At 45.8% G+C, this 16,289-nt stretch overlaps 1 protein-coding gene across 3 annotated transcripts in view; it reads left to right on the forward strand.

Moving 5' to 3' along the window:
* The window catches only part of ptprk (protein tyrosine phosphatase receptor type K), a 553,573-nt gene that overhangs the window by 178,524 nt on the left and 358,760 nt on the right, over positions 1-16,289 (forward strand). The window lies entirely within an intron of this gene.

Consider the following 16,289-nt stretch of genomic DNA (forward strand, 5'->3'; position numbering starts at 1 on the left):
CTCCATAGCTTTGCCCCTCCCTGTAATCTCCTCTGTATTCTTCACCAGCCCATCAACTGCCCCAATAAATATACGTTAAGATTATTGAGAATGATATAAGCATGACAAAGACTGGGGTAATAGATTGGAGAAAAGATGATTTTGAGAGGCTGAGAAATAAAACTTAGGAAAATAAAACAGGCAACAATGTTGGCAAACAATGATGTAGAACAGCAATGGGAAACTTCTAAATCGTGTTCAACAGAGCCCAGGAAAGATATGTTCCACTAAAAGTCAAGAACAAACTAAACACGAATTACACACTGGATGAATAAAGACACAAGGGAAAAATTGAATTTTAGGAAAGGACATGTACTAATTACATGGACAGCATGACAAGGGAGAATACAAAAAGACTGGGAGAGAAATCAGAAAGATAGGGAGACTATGAAATTAAATTATCAATTAAAAAAAAAAGGAAAGTCAGAATGGGAATAGGACCTCTAAGGGACAGCCAGGATAAAATCACAGGCAGCGAAATGAAAGAAATATTAACTAACTATTTTGCTTCAGATGTTTACCAAGGAGATAGATTGGGTGGACAAGGCTCGGAAGATGAGATTAGAAATGATATAATATTTAAAATAAAAAAGGAGAGATATTAAATAAACTAATCAGCCTCAAAGAGGATAAGACCCCTGGTCCAAACAGATTGCGCATTCTAGAAAAATCTAGGCAAGAGATTTTACATTTATTTAAACATTTGTTAGAAAAATGTTGTGGAGCTAGAGGACTGGTGGATAGCAAACATTATACCTATATTTAAGCAGGGAAATAAAATAATTGCGGGAAACTATACACCAGTCAGCTTAACATCGGTGGCAGGAAGAAATAATGGAATCCCGAATAAAGAAGAAAATAGAAGAACATCTAGAAACCGAAAATCTAATAATGAATAGTCAGCATGAATTTCAAAGGGGAAAGTCTTGCTTTACCAACTGCATTGATTTCTTTGAAGAGGTAACATAGTAGATGTAATTTATCTGGATTTCTAAAAGGCCTTTGAAAAAGTGCTACATAAGAGACTAATGAATAAGGTCTGAACATGAGGAGTTGGAAGAAATAGCAGAATGGGTAGGTAGCTGGCTGCAAGACTGAAAGCAGAGTAGGGGTAAAGGTGAGCATGTGGAACTCACTACCATTGGGAGCAGCTGAGGCAAATGGTAAAGATGAATTTGAGGGGAGGTTGGATAAATTTATGAGGCAGAAGGAAATAGAGGGCTTTGCTCATAAACTGAGATGAGGAAAGATGGGAGGAGGCTCGAATGGAGCATGAAACGCTGGAATGGACTGGTTGGACTGGATGGTCTGTTTCTGTGATGTATATTCTATGTAATTCTAAAACTCTCCATTCTTCTGACTCTAGCCTTTTGTGCATCTTCCCTCTTTCTGCTGATTTTGCTTTTAGCTCTCTGGAATTTCCCCCCTAAAATCATTCACTTCTCTTCAAGAACCTCTTTAAAACCTATCTCTTTGACCAAGCCTTTGGTGTCCCACAATGCCTCATCCTTTAGCTCACCATCAGTTTTCCTTATGCAAGTTATGAAACACCTTGGGCAATTTTGCTATATTGTGTGTGCCATATAAATGTAAATTATTGTTCTTGCTCCTGTTACTGTCTAACAGAGACTGAGAAAAGGAATATTAACAGGGGCTGAGATGTTCCATCGAGGCTGTTATTAAAAGTAAAAATCCTGCTTTAAGGAATCATCTGTTATCTTCAGCTGGTAAAACTAAGTTTGATCACAGTTGAGAACTACACTGTTGTGAGGAGGGATTACATATTGGACTACCAATTGGGGCGGCGCAGTGGTTAGCACCGCAGCCTCACAGCTCCAGCGACCCGGGTTCAATTCTGGGTACTGCCTGTGTGGAGTTTGCAAGTTCTTCCTGTGTCTGCGTGGGTTTCCTCCGGGTGCTCCGGTTTCCTCCCACCTCCAAAGACTTGCAGGTTGCTAGGTTAATTGGCCATTATAAATTGCCCCTAGTATAGGTAGGTGGTGGGGAAATATAGGGACAGGTGGGGATGTGGTAGGAATATGGGATTAGTGTAGGATTAGTATAAATGGGTGGTTGATGGTCGGCACAGACTCGGTGGGCCGAAGGGCCTGTTTCAGTGCTGTATCTCTTTAAAAAAAACTACCAATGTGACCATATGCTGACATACCACTTGTAACATGCATATTTCTTGCTTCACTCTAACTGCACAACTGAAACACAATTTTTCAATTTTTAAAAACTGCTGAAAATGGTTAGACTCTGTGTTTGGGTACTTTTATAGTAATTAGATGGTGCAGAAAAAGAGACTGCTGTTTTGCATTTATTGACAACTATCTAAAAATGATGCTCATCGAGACCTGAATGCAGGTCGAATTCTCCTCTTTTTGGCCAAATTCAGATTTTTGCTTTCTTTGTCCGTTCTATTGGTTGTCTACTCTATTGAATATTGTGTTTGATGCTAAGGCACTATTCCACCTGCGACATGGCAACAGTCATGGCGTGGATAGACTCCCCTATAGTCCACTCAAGGCTGTGCATGGCCTATGGCATCTTCGCCTGCAGTTGCCATAACTTTTCCAACTGCTCCGGTTTGCCCTGGTCTGTCATCAGCAGAGGGTCAGCATTAGCCTGGGGCGCAACATGGGCCTGGCCACTCACAGGCCTCCGACTGTCAGGGGCCACGGCTGTCTCAGCCTCAGTCAGCTGTTCAGTCACGTGTGCAGGGTTCTCACCAGATTGGAACCCACACTCTTAAGGATGGATGGATACCCACCAAGGTGACAGTTTCTGCGCTGGTGGAAGGTGCATTAGTGCCATGGGATGGTGCTTCCTCGGAGTCTGGCTCTTCCTCTGAGGTGGCGGATGGCACGTGCCCAGTTGGGTCCGACTCTGTTCTTTCAACTGGAAGACGCAAGGGGAAAGGACATTCAGTTCTGTTGTAACTCACTTTACAATGCCAGAGGCATTACCGAACCAACAGTACACAGTGCCCATCTTGAATATCAATTGGACGTCTGCTCACTTTGGAGCCCGATGCCAATCAGTCCGAATGAGCGCACCTGCTGCCTTGGTGCCAGCTGCAGGGCTTCCTCCTCGGCATCCGTCAGTGTCAGCAGGTTTGCAGGACCTCTTCCGGTGTGGGTGGACTCCCTAGAATTGTGGGTCATCTTTGCCTAGAGGGGCAAGGGGGCAGATATTAACAATGGCATGTCAACAGGACGACACGTGTCAAAAGACAGTTGCTGGCCACAAAGGTGGGGGGGTTCTTGATGTGCACTTCTGAATGAGCCACTTATGTTCATGCCCTTCCCTGAGCACCAGATAAGGGTACGTTGTGCCATACATTGCACCATTCATGGCGTTTCTTCCCTCCCCGCCCAACCTCTCATTCTTTGGCATGGCAGTGGCACACATATGTCACTCTGTGTGAGTGCACCGAGTTTCAAAGGAGCCCTGAGAGACATTGGTACTTACTCTTGCGCTTCTTAGCAGGTCATTCATTCGTTTCCGGCACTGCACCCCAGTCGCGCCAGATGGCACCACAGCTGTTCACCTCATGAGCCACCTCCAGCCAGGCTGCCTTGATGAGGCAAGGGGGCCTGTTCATGCCATCGCTGGGGAAGAGGACCTCCTGCCTTGCGCGCACAGGCTGGAGAAGGGCAGTCAGGGAGGCATCACTGAACTGTGGTGCCACCCTGTAATGCTGCTGTCTCTCCATAACGTTGTGTTCTTTAATTTGCAACACAGCGTTCAGGAATCATCTTTGGTGCAGGCACAGCTGCTGCACTGGCAGCCCTTTAAATATGGCCCCAGCATGTGACTTGCATCTGTGCCGGTGTGCAGCATGGAACTGGCAGTCCAGCAACCCCCCCCCCACCCGCATAATATGGGGGGGGGGGGGGGGGGGGGCGCGCGGCTTCTATGGAAATGAGCCCCTGTGATTAATATCACGGGGGCTCAGCAGTGGCCGGCAAATGCAGGCGTGCCACCGAGTTCAAAGGACGCTGCCACAAAGCGCGGCACCCCAATAAAATTCAGCCTCACATGTGAGTCTAGGCAGTGAATATTGGCAGGCTATTTGACAGTGTGTGGCGTTACAGGTAAACCTGACCCTGTCCACACCCAACATCTATTTGCATACTTAGTCATCAGGGGTCACTGAGGCCAACTGAGCAACCACGACTTGTCCTCAGTGTAAAATAATCTGTAGCTTTTTTGTAAAGGTATAAAAATACTGGCATTAAATAGTAGGTATTTCTTAGGCTATTTCTTGTGAATTCAAAATCTTTGTTGCCTGATTAGCTGAAATAAATTATTCAACAATGAGCCATCTGGAATGGTTTGGAAATATGGCCTTTGTTGAATAAAGCATTTGTCAGTGGACTTGATTTGATTAAAAGTTTGAATGTTACTGACATTAATTGATAACTGTTTCTTTCAAAGCTCTTGTAATGATGCATTACTTTGTGCTATTTTAGGGATCATATTGCAAAATGATTGATTCTGGTTTTCAGATTGATGCAAATTTGTTTTGGCTTATGTACAGCTGTTTTCCTCAGTCAGGTGCAATATTGTACATGACTGATATAAAATCTGGAATTAATATTTAGGAATATGCATTCATGGTTTGAAAGGAGACTGCCATTATATATGAAATCTGGAAATTATATTTAGAAATATGCATTCATGGTTTGAAAGGAGACTGCCATTATATATGAAATCTGGAATTAATATTTAGAAATATAAATGCATAGTTTGAAAGAAGTTAAGAAATACTGATGTGCACACTGTACAGAAAAACTAAGTTGCCTTTGTTTTTTAAACTTTTTGGCATGTGTGATGGTATTTAAGAATATCCTACGATTAAAATGCTACCTTACTGCCATTGGCAGCAGATCTGCAACCAGTGCTTTATCGTAGTACTATCTCCATAATAATGTTCTCCTGCTATAATCCAAGTTTGGATATGCAAAACCTATAATTGTATTAGTGTGTTTTTGCAGTTTGGATGGACAACATATAAAAGTTTCATGTGCCCACCATTACACTTATTGGAAAACTAGTGAGAAAGATTCTGCATTTGATGTATTGGAGACAGACAGTCATTAGAGAGAGAGAGAGACGGTGGCATAGTGGTAATGTCACTGAACTAATAATCCAGAGGCCCATGCTAATGTCTTGGGCACACAGGTTCAAATCCACCACAGCAGCTGGTGGAATTTGAATTTAATTAATAAATTCAATTAACTAATGTTGAAAGCTGGTCTCAATAATGGTCCATGAAACTATCATCGATTGTTGTAAAAAGCCATATGGTCCACTAAAATCCTTTTGGGAAGAAAATCTACCTCCCTTACCTGGTCTGGCCGACATGTGACTCCAGACCCACAGCAATGTGTTTGACTATTAACTGCTTTCTGACAAGCCGCTCAGTTGTCAAGGGTTATTAGGGATGGGCAACAAATGCTGGCCTTGCCAGCGATGCCTAAAGGTCTGCTCGGCTCTGCAAAAGAAAAAACTCGACCCAAGCCCGACAGAACCACATCCGACCCGGTCCGAGTCCTTCCATTTATCCCGCACGCGACCCGACCATCAGTTAACCTACCTTCCATTTTCCACTTTCTTGCTGATATGGGCAAGCTTAAAATAACTGTAACAAAACCACCTTTCTAGTCCAAAAATTATATTAACTGTGGAGCCACTTCTCTGTGATAGAGCGTTTCCGGCCCGACCTGAGTCCGAATGCCAGACCCGGAAGTGCAACCCGACGCAGCCTGAACCCAACGCATGTCGTCGGGTCCTGTTGGGTTTGGGTCGGATAGCAGGCCTTTAGCAATGCCCACATCCCATGAAAGAATTAAAAAAGAGTCGATGTAATAGAGGAGCAAGACTTAGTTCTAACTAGGTAGCAGAACTATGAACTAATTACAGCTTATGCAGAGTGAAGCTTGGAGACTGGTGAGGAGAATGATAAAGTTTAGAATTGACTAAGCAGTGCATGAGGGTTTTGCTGTTCCTGGAGGTCAGGTAGGGATGACAGCAAGCAATATTGCGGAGGTGAAAATAGGCAGCTAAAATGTTGGGTTTGAAGCTCAGGTCAAGGTAAATAGAGCATTACGTTTTTTTAAGAATATAAGATCAATATTGCAATTCCAACCTTGGCTCAATGAAGAGTGCAGGAGGGCATGCCAGAAGCAGCACCAGGCATACCTCAAAATGAGGTGTCAACCTGTTGAAGCTACAACCCAGGACTGCTTGCATGCCAACAGCGTGAGCAGCATGTGACAGACAGAGCTAAGCGATCCCATAACCAACAGATCAGATCTAAGCTCTGCAGTCCTGCCAATCCATGAATGGTGGAGGACAATTAAACAACTAACTGGAGGAGATGGCTTCACAAATATCCCCTTCCTCAATGATGAGGGAGCCCAGCACATCAGTGCAAAAGATAAGGTTGAAGCATTTGCAACAGTCTTTAGCCAGAAGTGCCGAGTTGATGATGCATCTCAGCCTCCTCCTGAAGTCCCCAGCATCACAGATGCCAGTCTTCAGCCAATTCGATTCAGTCCGCGTGATATCAAGAAATGACTGAAGGCACTGGATACTGGAAAGGCTACGGGCCCTGACAATATTCCGGCAACAGTACTGAAGACCTGTGCTCCAGAACTTGCTGTGTCCCGAGCCAAGCGACTCCTCAGATACTGACGCAGCCCATGTAGAAATGCAGCAAGACCTGAACAATATGCAGCATGGGCTGATAAGTGGCAAGTAACATTCGCGCCACACAAGTGCCAGGCACTGACCATCTCCAACAAGAGAACAGCTAACCATCTGCCCTTGACATCCAATGGCATTACGATCGCTGAATCCCCCACTATCAACATCCTGGGGGTTACCATTGACCAGAAGATGGACTGGAGTAGCCGTATAAATAACGTGGCTAAAAGAGCGGGTCAGAGGCTAGGACTTGTGTGGTGAGTAACTCAACTCCTGACTCCCCAAAGCCTGTCCACCATCTACAAGGCAAAGCCAGGAGTGTGATGGAATACTCTCCGCTTGCCTGGATGGGTGCAGCTCCAACAACACTCAAGAAGCTCAACACCATCCAGGACAAAGCAGCCCACTTGACTGGCACACCATCCAACATTCACTTGCTCCACCACCACCACACAGTGGCAGCAGTGTGTACCATCCACAAGATGCACTGCAGCAACGCACCAAGGCTCCTTAGACAGCACCTTCCAAACCGGTGACCTCTACCACCTAGAAGAACAAGGGCAGCAAATGCATGGGAGCACCATCACCTGCAAGCTCCCCTCCAAGCCACACACCGTCCTAACTTGGAACTATTTCGCCATTCTTTCACTGGTGCTGGGTCAAAATGCTGGAACTCCCTTCCTAACAGCACTGTGGGTGTACCTACCCCACATGGACTGCAGCGGTTCAATAAGACCACCACCTTCTCAAGAGCAAGTAGGGATGGACAATAAATGCTGGCCTAGCCAGTGATGCCCACATCGCATGAATGAATAAAATGAAAAATTCAGTCTGATTGAGTAATTGGAAGGGAATTAGTCAATTTTGGTGCAGAATTTTTGTTGGGACCCAAATAGGATGGCTTCCATCATGGTATGTTATCATAGAATCATAGGACGTTTACAGCACAAAAAGAGGCCACTTGGCCCATTGTGTCTGTACCAGCCGATAAACGTTCCACCCATTCTGATCCCTCCGTCCAGCATTTGGTCCGTAGCCCTGCAGATTACGGCACTTGAGGTGCATATCTAGACTCCTTTTGAATGAGTTGAGGGTTTCTGCTTCAACTACCCTTTCAGGCAGTGAGATCCAGACCCCCACCACCCTGTCAATGAAAAAACGTTTCCTCATCTCCCCACTAATCTTTCCACCAATCGCTTCAAATCTATGCCCCTTAGTTACTGATCTCTCTGCTAATGGACCCTTCACCTCCACTCTATCCGGGTCCCTCAAATATTCATACAGTTCTAACTACTCTCTCCTCCGATTTCTCTGTTCCAAGGAGAACCACCCCAGCTTATCTCATCTTTTCTCATAACTGCATTTTTCCAGTCCTGGCAACATCCTCGTAAATCTGCTCTGTGCTCTTTCTAGTGCAATTACATCCTTTCTGTAATGAGGTGACCAGAACTGCACAGTACTCAAGTTGTGGCCTAACCAATGATTTATACTGTTCCAGCAAAACCTCCCTGCTCTTATATTCTATACCTCGGCTAACCAGCTTATCGACCTGTGCTGCTACCTTCAGAGATCTGTGGACATCTCAAGGTCCTTCACCACTTCTACACCTCTCAGTATTTTCCCATTAATCGTGTATTCCTGTGCCTTGTTTGACCTCCCCAAGTGCATCACCTCACAGTTCTCTGGGTTGAATTTCATTTGCCACTTTTCTGCCATCTGACCAGACCATCAATATCTTACTGCAGCCTACAGCTATCCTCCTCGCTATCTACCACACGGCCAATCTTTGTGTCGTCTGCAATGCCCACATTTACATCCAAATTGTTAATATATACCACAAAAATTAGGGGACCCAGTACTGAGCCCTGTGGAATGTCACTGGAAACAGCTCTCCAGTCGCAAAAACACCCTTCAGCAATTACCCTTTGTTTCTTGCCACTGAGCCAATTTAATATCCACCTTGCTGCATTTCCCTGGATCCCATGGGATTTTATGCATTTAAACAGTCTGCCATGTGGTGGGACCTTGCCAAAAGCCTTGCTAAAATCCATGTAGACCACATCAACTGCACTGCCCTCATCTATCTTCCTTGTTACTTTTTCAAAAAGTTCAATCAAGTTGGTCAGACAAGATCTTCCCTTAACAAATCCATGCTGACCATCCTTGATTAATGTGTGCCTTTCTAAGTGTCTCTATCCTGTCTCTCAGAATAGATTCCAATAATTTGCCCACTACTGAGGTTAAACTGACTGGCCTGTAATTATTCAGTCTATCCCTCGCTTCCTTTCTAAACTGAGGTACAATGTTAGCAGTCCTCCAATCCTCCGGCACCACACCTGTATCCAGTGAGGACTGGAAAATGATGCTCAGACCTTCTGCTATTAGCTGTCTCACTTTTTTAACAGCCTGCCGTACATTTCATCCGGCTCTGGTGATTTATCAACTTTCAAGGATGCTAATCTCATTAATACATCCTCTCTCCCTATGTTGATCACACCCAATACTTCACACCCCTCTTACTTAACTACAATATCTGTATTGTCCCTGTTGCAGGGAGTTCAATCATCCTCCCCATGCGGGAGTTCAGTCACCCTCCCTTGTTCTGCTATCTGTGAGAGTTCGTTCTCCCTCTCCACGTGCAAGTGGTTACCAGGTGAAACTCAAGACTCAAGTTTCTTTGCTTGAACACCAGTTTATTCAAGCATGTAGTGGAGCCACACGAATCAAGTCGAAACGTGCAAGCTCCCCGAAACACAATGGTCACACTTATTTGTAGGATTACTTATCAGACGTTGTTTACATACACCAATCAGATTATACAGTGAATTAAATGAGCCAATCACGACTTGTACATCCGCATGCCACATGTTGATAGGTAAATTGGCCATTATAAATTGCCCCTAGTATAGGTAGGTGATAGGGGAATATAGGGATAGATGAGGATGTGGTGGGAATATAGGGACAGGTGAGGATGTGGTAGGAATATGGGATTAGTGTAGGATTAGTATAAATGGGTGGTTAATGGTCGGCACAGACTCGGTGGGCCAAAGGGCCTGTTTCAGTGCTGTATCTCTAAATCTAAAATCTAAAAAGATTTAACTTTGTTTTAACATGATCATAATGAAGTAGTTAGAGGGGCCCCTCAGTGGTCAGCATGACAGCCTATCCAAGGGGCTGCACGTACATACTGATAAAAAAGACTCCAATTAGAGACTAACATGCACATCTGCTGAGCACCAGTTTATCAGAAAGCCATACCTCCCCCCTGCTTGTCTGATTATGTCTGTCTCAGCAATTTCATGTATCCAAGGTCTTTTAAAGCTTGTTCTTTGTTTCATGTTGTTGTATGGCATACCGACCTCTACCTTGTAGAGGCTCAGCGCCAACTCCCAGACACTTCTTACTTCCCCCGGACCATGACCCCACCACTGACCATCAAGCAACTGTCCACAGGACAGTCACCGATCTCATCTCCTCTGGAGATCTTCCCTCGACAGCTTACAACCTCATAGTCCCGCAACCCTAGACAGCCCGCTTCTACCTCCTTCCCAAAATCCACAAACAGGACTGTCCCGGCAGACCCATTGTTTCAGCCTGTTCCTGCCCCACTGAAACTATTTCTTCCTACCTTGATGCTATCTTTACTCCGCTGGTCCAGTCTCTTCCCACCTACATCCGTGACTCTTCTGACGCCCTACGTCATTTTGACAATTTCCAGTTTCCTGGCTCCAACTGCCTCCTCTTCTCTGTGGGCATCCAATCTCTCTACACCTCCAACCCCCACCAGGATGGTTTGAGGGCTCTCCGCTTCTTCCTTGAGCAGAGGTCCAACCAGTCCCCATCCACCGCCACCCTCCTCTGCCTGGCTGAACATTTTTTTACATTGAACAACTTCTCCTTCAACTCATTTCCTTCAAGTAAAAGGTGTTGCTATGGGTACCCTCATGGGCCCTAGTTATGCCTGTCTTTTTGTGGGATATGTTGAACATTCCTTTTTCCAGTCCTACTCGGGCCTCCTTCCCCAACTATTTTTCCAGTGCATTGATGACTGTATCGGTGCCGTTTCCTGCTCCCACCCCGAACTGGAAAACTTTATCAACTTTGCTTCTAATTTCCACCCTTCTCTCATATTTACATGGCCCATCTTTGACACTTCCCTTCCCTTCCCTTCCTCGACTTCTCTGTCTCCATCTCTTGGGATAGGCTGTCCACTGATATTCATTGTAAGCCCACCGACTCCCAGAGCTACCTCGACTACACTTCTTCACACCCTGCCTCCTGTAAGGACTCCATTCCATTCTCCCAGTTTCTCCATCTCCATGCATCTGCTCTGACAGCGCTTCTGATATGTCTTCCTTTTTCCTCAACCGAGGATTCCCCCCCCCCCCCATTGTGGTTGACAGGGCTCTCAACCGCGTCCAGCCCATTTCCCGCACCTCTACTCTCACCCCTTCCCTTCCCTCCCAGAACCGCGACCAGGTTCCCCTTACAGGCGACAGCTAGCCCTGCTGGTCTGGCTGATTCACGCTGTTTGTAGCCCCGCTGGTCTCGTTGATTCACGCTGTTTTTAGTCTCGCTGATTCATGCTGTTTTGTCTCGCCGATTCATGCTGTTTATGGTCCTGCTGGTCTCGCTGATTCACGCCGTTTATAGCCCCGCTGATTCACGTTGTTTATAGCCCCGCTGGCCTCGCTGATTCCTGCAGTTTATACACTGCTGGTCCTGCTGATTCACGTTGTTTATAGCCTCGCTGGTCTCGTTGATTCATGCTGTTTTTAGTCTCGCTGATTCATGCTGTTTATGGTCCTGCTGGTCTCACTGATTCACGCTGCTTATAGCCCCGCTGGTCTGGCTGATTCACGCTGTTTATAGCCCCGCTGGTCTGGCTGATTCACGCTGTTTATAGCCCCGCTGGTCTCGCTGATTCACGCTGTTTATAGCCCCGCTGGTCTCGCTGATTCACGCTGTTTATAGCCCCGCTGGTCTCGCTGATTCACGCTGTTTATAGCCCCGCTGGTCTTGCTGATTCACGCTGTTTATAGCCCCGCTGGTCTCGCTGATTCACGCTGTTTATAGCCCCGCTGGTCTCGCTGATTCACGCTGTTTATAGCCCCGCTGGTCTCGCTGATTCACGTTGTTTATAGCCCCGCTGGTCTCGCTGATTCACGCTGTTTATAGCCCCGCTGGTCTCGCTGATTCACGCTTTTTATAGCTCCGCTGGTCTCGCTGATTCACGCTGTTTGTAGTCCCACTTGTCTCGCTGATTCACGCAGTTTATACTCTGCTGGTCTTGCTGATTCACGCTGTTTGTAGTCTCGCTGATTCACGCTGTTTGTAGTCTCGCTGATTCACGCTGTTTGTAGTCTCGCTGATTCACGCTGTTTGTAGTCTCGCTGATTCACGCTGTTTGTAGCCCCGCTGATTCACGCTGTTTATAGTCCCACTTGTCTCGCTGATTCACGCAGTTTATACTCCGCTGGTCTCGCTGATTCACGCAGTTTATTCTCCGCTGGTCTCGCTGATTCACGCTGTTTATAGCCCCGCTGGTCTCGCTGATTCACGCTGTTTATAGCCCCGCTGGTCTCGCTGATTCACGCTGTTTATAGCCCCGCTGGTCTCGCTGATTCCTGCAGTTTATACTCTGCTGGTCTCGCTGATTCACGTTGTTTATAGCCCCGCTGGTCTTGCTGATTCACGCTGTTTATAGCCCCGCTGGCATCGTTGATTCATGCTTTTTATAGCTCCGCTGGTCTCGCTGATTCACGCTGTTTGTAGTCTCGCTGATTCACGCTGTTTGTAGCCCGGCTGATTCACGCTGTTTATAGTCTCGCTGATTCACGCTGTTTATAGTCCCACTTGTCTCGCTGATTCACGCAGTTTATACTCCGCTGGTCTCGCTGATTCACGCTGTTTATACTCTGCTGGTCTTGCTGATTCACGTTGTTTATAGCCCAGCTGGCATCGTTGATTCACGCTTTTTATAGCTCCGCTGGTCTCGCTGATTCACGCTGTTTGTAGTCTCGCTGATTCACGCTGTTTGTAGTCTCGCTGATTCACGCTGTTTGTAGTCTCGCTGATTCACGCTGTTTGTAGTCTCGCTGATTCACGCTGTTTGTAGCCCCGCTGATTCACGCTGTTTATAGTCTCGCTGATTCACGCTGTTTATAGTCCCACTTGTCTCGCTGATTCACGCAGTTTATACTCCGCTGGTCTTGCTGATTCACGTTGTTTATAGCCCAGCTGGTCTTGCTGATTCACACTGTTTATAGCCCCGCTGGTCTTGCTGATTCACGCTTTTTATAGCTCCGCTGGTCTCGCTGATTCACGCTGTTTGTAGTTTCGCTGATTCACGCTGTTTGTAGTCTCGCTGATTCACGCTGTTTGTAGTCTCGCTGATTCACGCTGTTTGTAGCCCCGCTGATTCACGCTGTTTATAGTCTCGCTGATTCACGCTGTTTATAGTCCCACTGGTCTCGTTGATTCACGCTTTTTATAGCTCTGCTGGTCTCGCTGATTCACGCTGTTTGTGGTCTCGCTGATTCACGCTGTTTGTAGTCTCGCTGATTCACGCTGTTTGTAGTCTCGCTGATTCACGCTGTTTGTAGTCTCGCTGATTCACGCTGTTTATAGTCTCGCTGATTCACGCTGTTTATAGTCTCGCTGATTCACGCTGTTTATAGTCCCACTGGTCTCGCTGTTTCACGTTGTTTATAGCCCCACTTGTCTCGCTGATTCACGTAGTTTATACTCTGCTGGTCTTGCTGATTCACGTTGTTTATAGCCCAGCTGGCATCGTTGATTCACGCTTTTTATAGCTCCGCTGGTCTCGCTGATTCACGCTGTTTGTAGTCTCGCTGATTCACGCTGTTTGTAGTCTCGCTGATTCACGCTGTTTGTAGTCTCGCTGATTCACGCTGTTTGTAGTCCCACTGGTCTCGCTGTTTCACGTTGTTTATAGCCCCACTTGTCTCGCTGATTCACGTAGTTTATACTCTGCTGGTCTTGCTGATTCACGTTGTTTATAGCCCAGCTGGCATCGTTGATTCACGCTTTTTATAGCTCCGCTGGTCTCGCTGATTCACGCTGTTTGTAGTCTCGCTGATTCACGCTGTTTGTAGTCTCGCTGATTCACGCTGTTTGTAGCCCCGCTGATTCACGCTGTTTATAGTCTCGCTGATTCACGCTGTTTATAGTCCCACTGGTCTCGCTGTTTCACGTTGTTTATAGTCCCACTTGTCTCGCTGATTCACGCAGTTTATACTCCGCTGGTCTTGCTGATTCACGTTGTTTATAGCCCAGCTGGTCTTGCTGATTCACACTGTTTATAGCCCCGCTGGTCTTGCTGATTCACGCTTTTTATAGCTCCGCTGGTCTCGCTGATTCACGCTGTTTGTAGTTTCGCTGATTCACGCTGTTTGTAGTCTCGCTGATTCACGCTGTTTGTAGTCTCGCTGATTCACGCTGTTTGTAGCCCCGCTGATTCACGCTGTTTATAGTCTCGCTGATTCACGCTGTTTATAGTCCCACTGGTCTCGTTGATTCACGCTTTTTATAGCTCTGCTGGTCTCGCTGATTCACGCTGTTTGTGGTCTCGCTGATTCACGCTGTTTGTAGTCTCGCTGATTCACGCTGTTTGTAGTCTCGCTGATTCACGCTGTTTGTAGTCTCGCTGATTCACGCTGTTTATAGTCTCGCTGATTCACGCTGTTTATAGTCTCGCTGATTCACGCTGTTTATAGTCCCACTGGTCTCGCTGTTTCACGTTGTTTATAGCCCCACTTGTCTCGCTGATTCACGTAGTTTATACTCCGCTGGTCTCGCTGATTCGCGCAGTTTATACCCGGCTTGTGTCTCTGATTCACGCTGTTTATAGCCCCGCTGGTTTCACTGATTCACGCAGTTTATACTCCGCTGGTCTCGCTGATTCACGCAGTTTATACTCCGCTGGTCTCGCTGATTCAAGCAGTTTATACTCCGCTGGTCTCGCTGATTCACGCAGTTTATACTCCGCTGGTCTCGCTGATTCACGCAGTTTATACTCCGCTGGTCTCGCTGATTCAAGCAGTTTATACTCCGCTGGTCTCGCTGATTCACGCAGTTTATTCTCCGCTGGTCTCGCTGAGTCACGCAGTTTATACCCCGCTGGTCTCACTGATTCACGTTGTTTATACCCCGCTGCTCTCACTGATTCACGTTGTTTATAGCTCCACTGCCTTCACTGATTCATGCTGTTTCTAGCCCCGCTGGTCTTGCTGATTCACGCTGCTCTGACTGAGTGCAGGCAAGTTTACTTTTTCTTAATTAATTTGTAGTTCCCCTCCTTACTGAACTCCCTCACTTACCAAACTCCCGTCTTCACAATCAGTGTGCGCTGCAACAGCACCCAGTGCAGACAAGCAGCATTGAGAATCCCGTGAATTTATTCTCTGTAAACAGTACTGTGTCAGCTCTGCTAGAGCTCTGCTACAGCTCAGAAACCAGTTTAAGCCAGCTACCTAATTAACTAGCTACAGCTACTCAGAGAGCTTGTAGACCCCTGTTTAATCTGCAAGAAACCTAATTTACCTCTTAGCTTAAATAAGAATGTCAATTAATTGCTAAATGTAAACAAAACAAAAACTACACTTTAGAGAGATTAACCCTTAAAGTCCACTCACTTACCAAACTCCCTTCACACACTGTGCCCTCCAACAGCACTCAGTGCAGACCACGTTGGAAAAGTTTGTTCATTAATTGACATTTAATAAACAAAAGAACAATACTTTTAGTTGTCAAGCAATCAATAGTGGTGGCAGAGAAGTAGAATTGGATGTTATCAGTGTATCTATGAATTTAGCTCAATATCTATGGATAATGTTATCTAAGTGGTAAGATTTGGGCTTGGCTGGGTACCAGGAAAGAACAGAAAGTGGGCATGATTTTGGTTGTGGTTGGGGAGAAATATTGAAAAATTAGAGATGTACAAGGTTGTGAAACGGAGAAAAAGCAAAAATAAAAACCCATGAGCTGCTCATACCTGGAGGTCAGAAGACTTCAGAAGTTGTCAAGAGTTAGAGATTGTTTTGTTCTCCAGGAGAATTTTGGAGCAGCAGAAGGACTTAATCACTGAATGGGATGCACAGCATTGATTGAAGTGATCCAACCAGATCTATTACGTGTGCTCAGGTCCAGTATGCACCAAGTGCACTGAATCTTGTGAAATTAAAAATATTAGAGCTAGAAGTGCTTAGGGCATGGGTTTACCATTTCTTATTTCAACTTATTCCTCTGTGGGAGGAATAGACAGACTTGAATAAGTCAAGATACTTTGAGAACGTGATTCAAGACAGTTATTAGCACAGGTGGGGATCAGCAATCTCCTGACTTTGTGGTTTGTGTAATTTGAATGGAATTTTGAAGGAATTAAAACTATATTGCTAAAATGAGGGGGTTATAAATCTTGATGGCTGACTTTTAACTTACTTTGGAATTGGAAAATAATTATTCAATTGACATCAGTCGACTATACTGAAAACCTGTCATTAACTGAAGAA

This window comes from Heterodontus francisci, chromosome 3 (genome assembly GCF_036365525.1).
Source record: "Heterodontus francisci isolate sHetFra1 chromosome 3, sHetFra1.hap1, whole genome shotgun sequence".
Classification (NCBI taxonomy): domain Eukaryota; kingdom Metazoa; phylum Chordata; class Chondrichthyes; order Heterodontiformes; family Heterodontidae; genus Heterodontus; species Heterodontus francisci.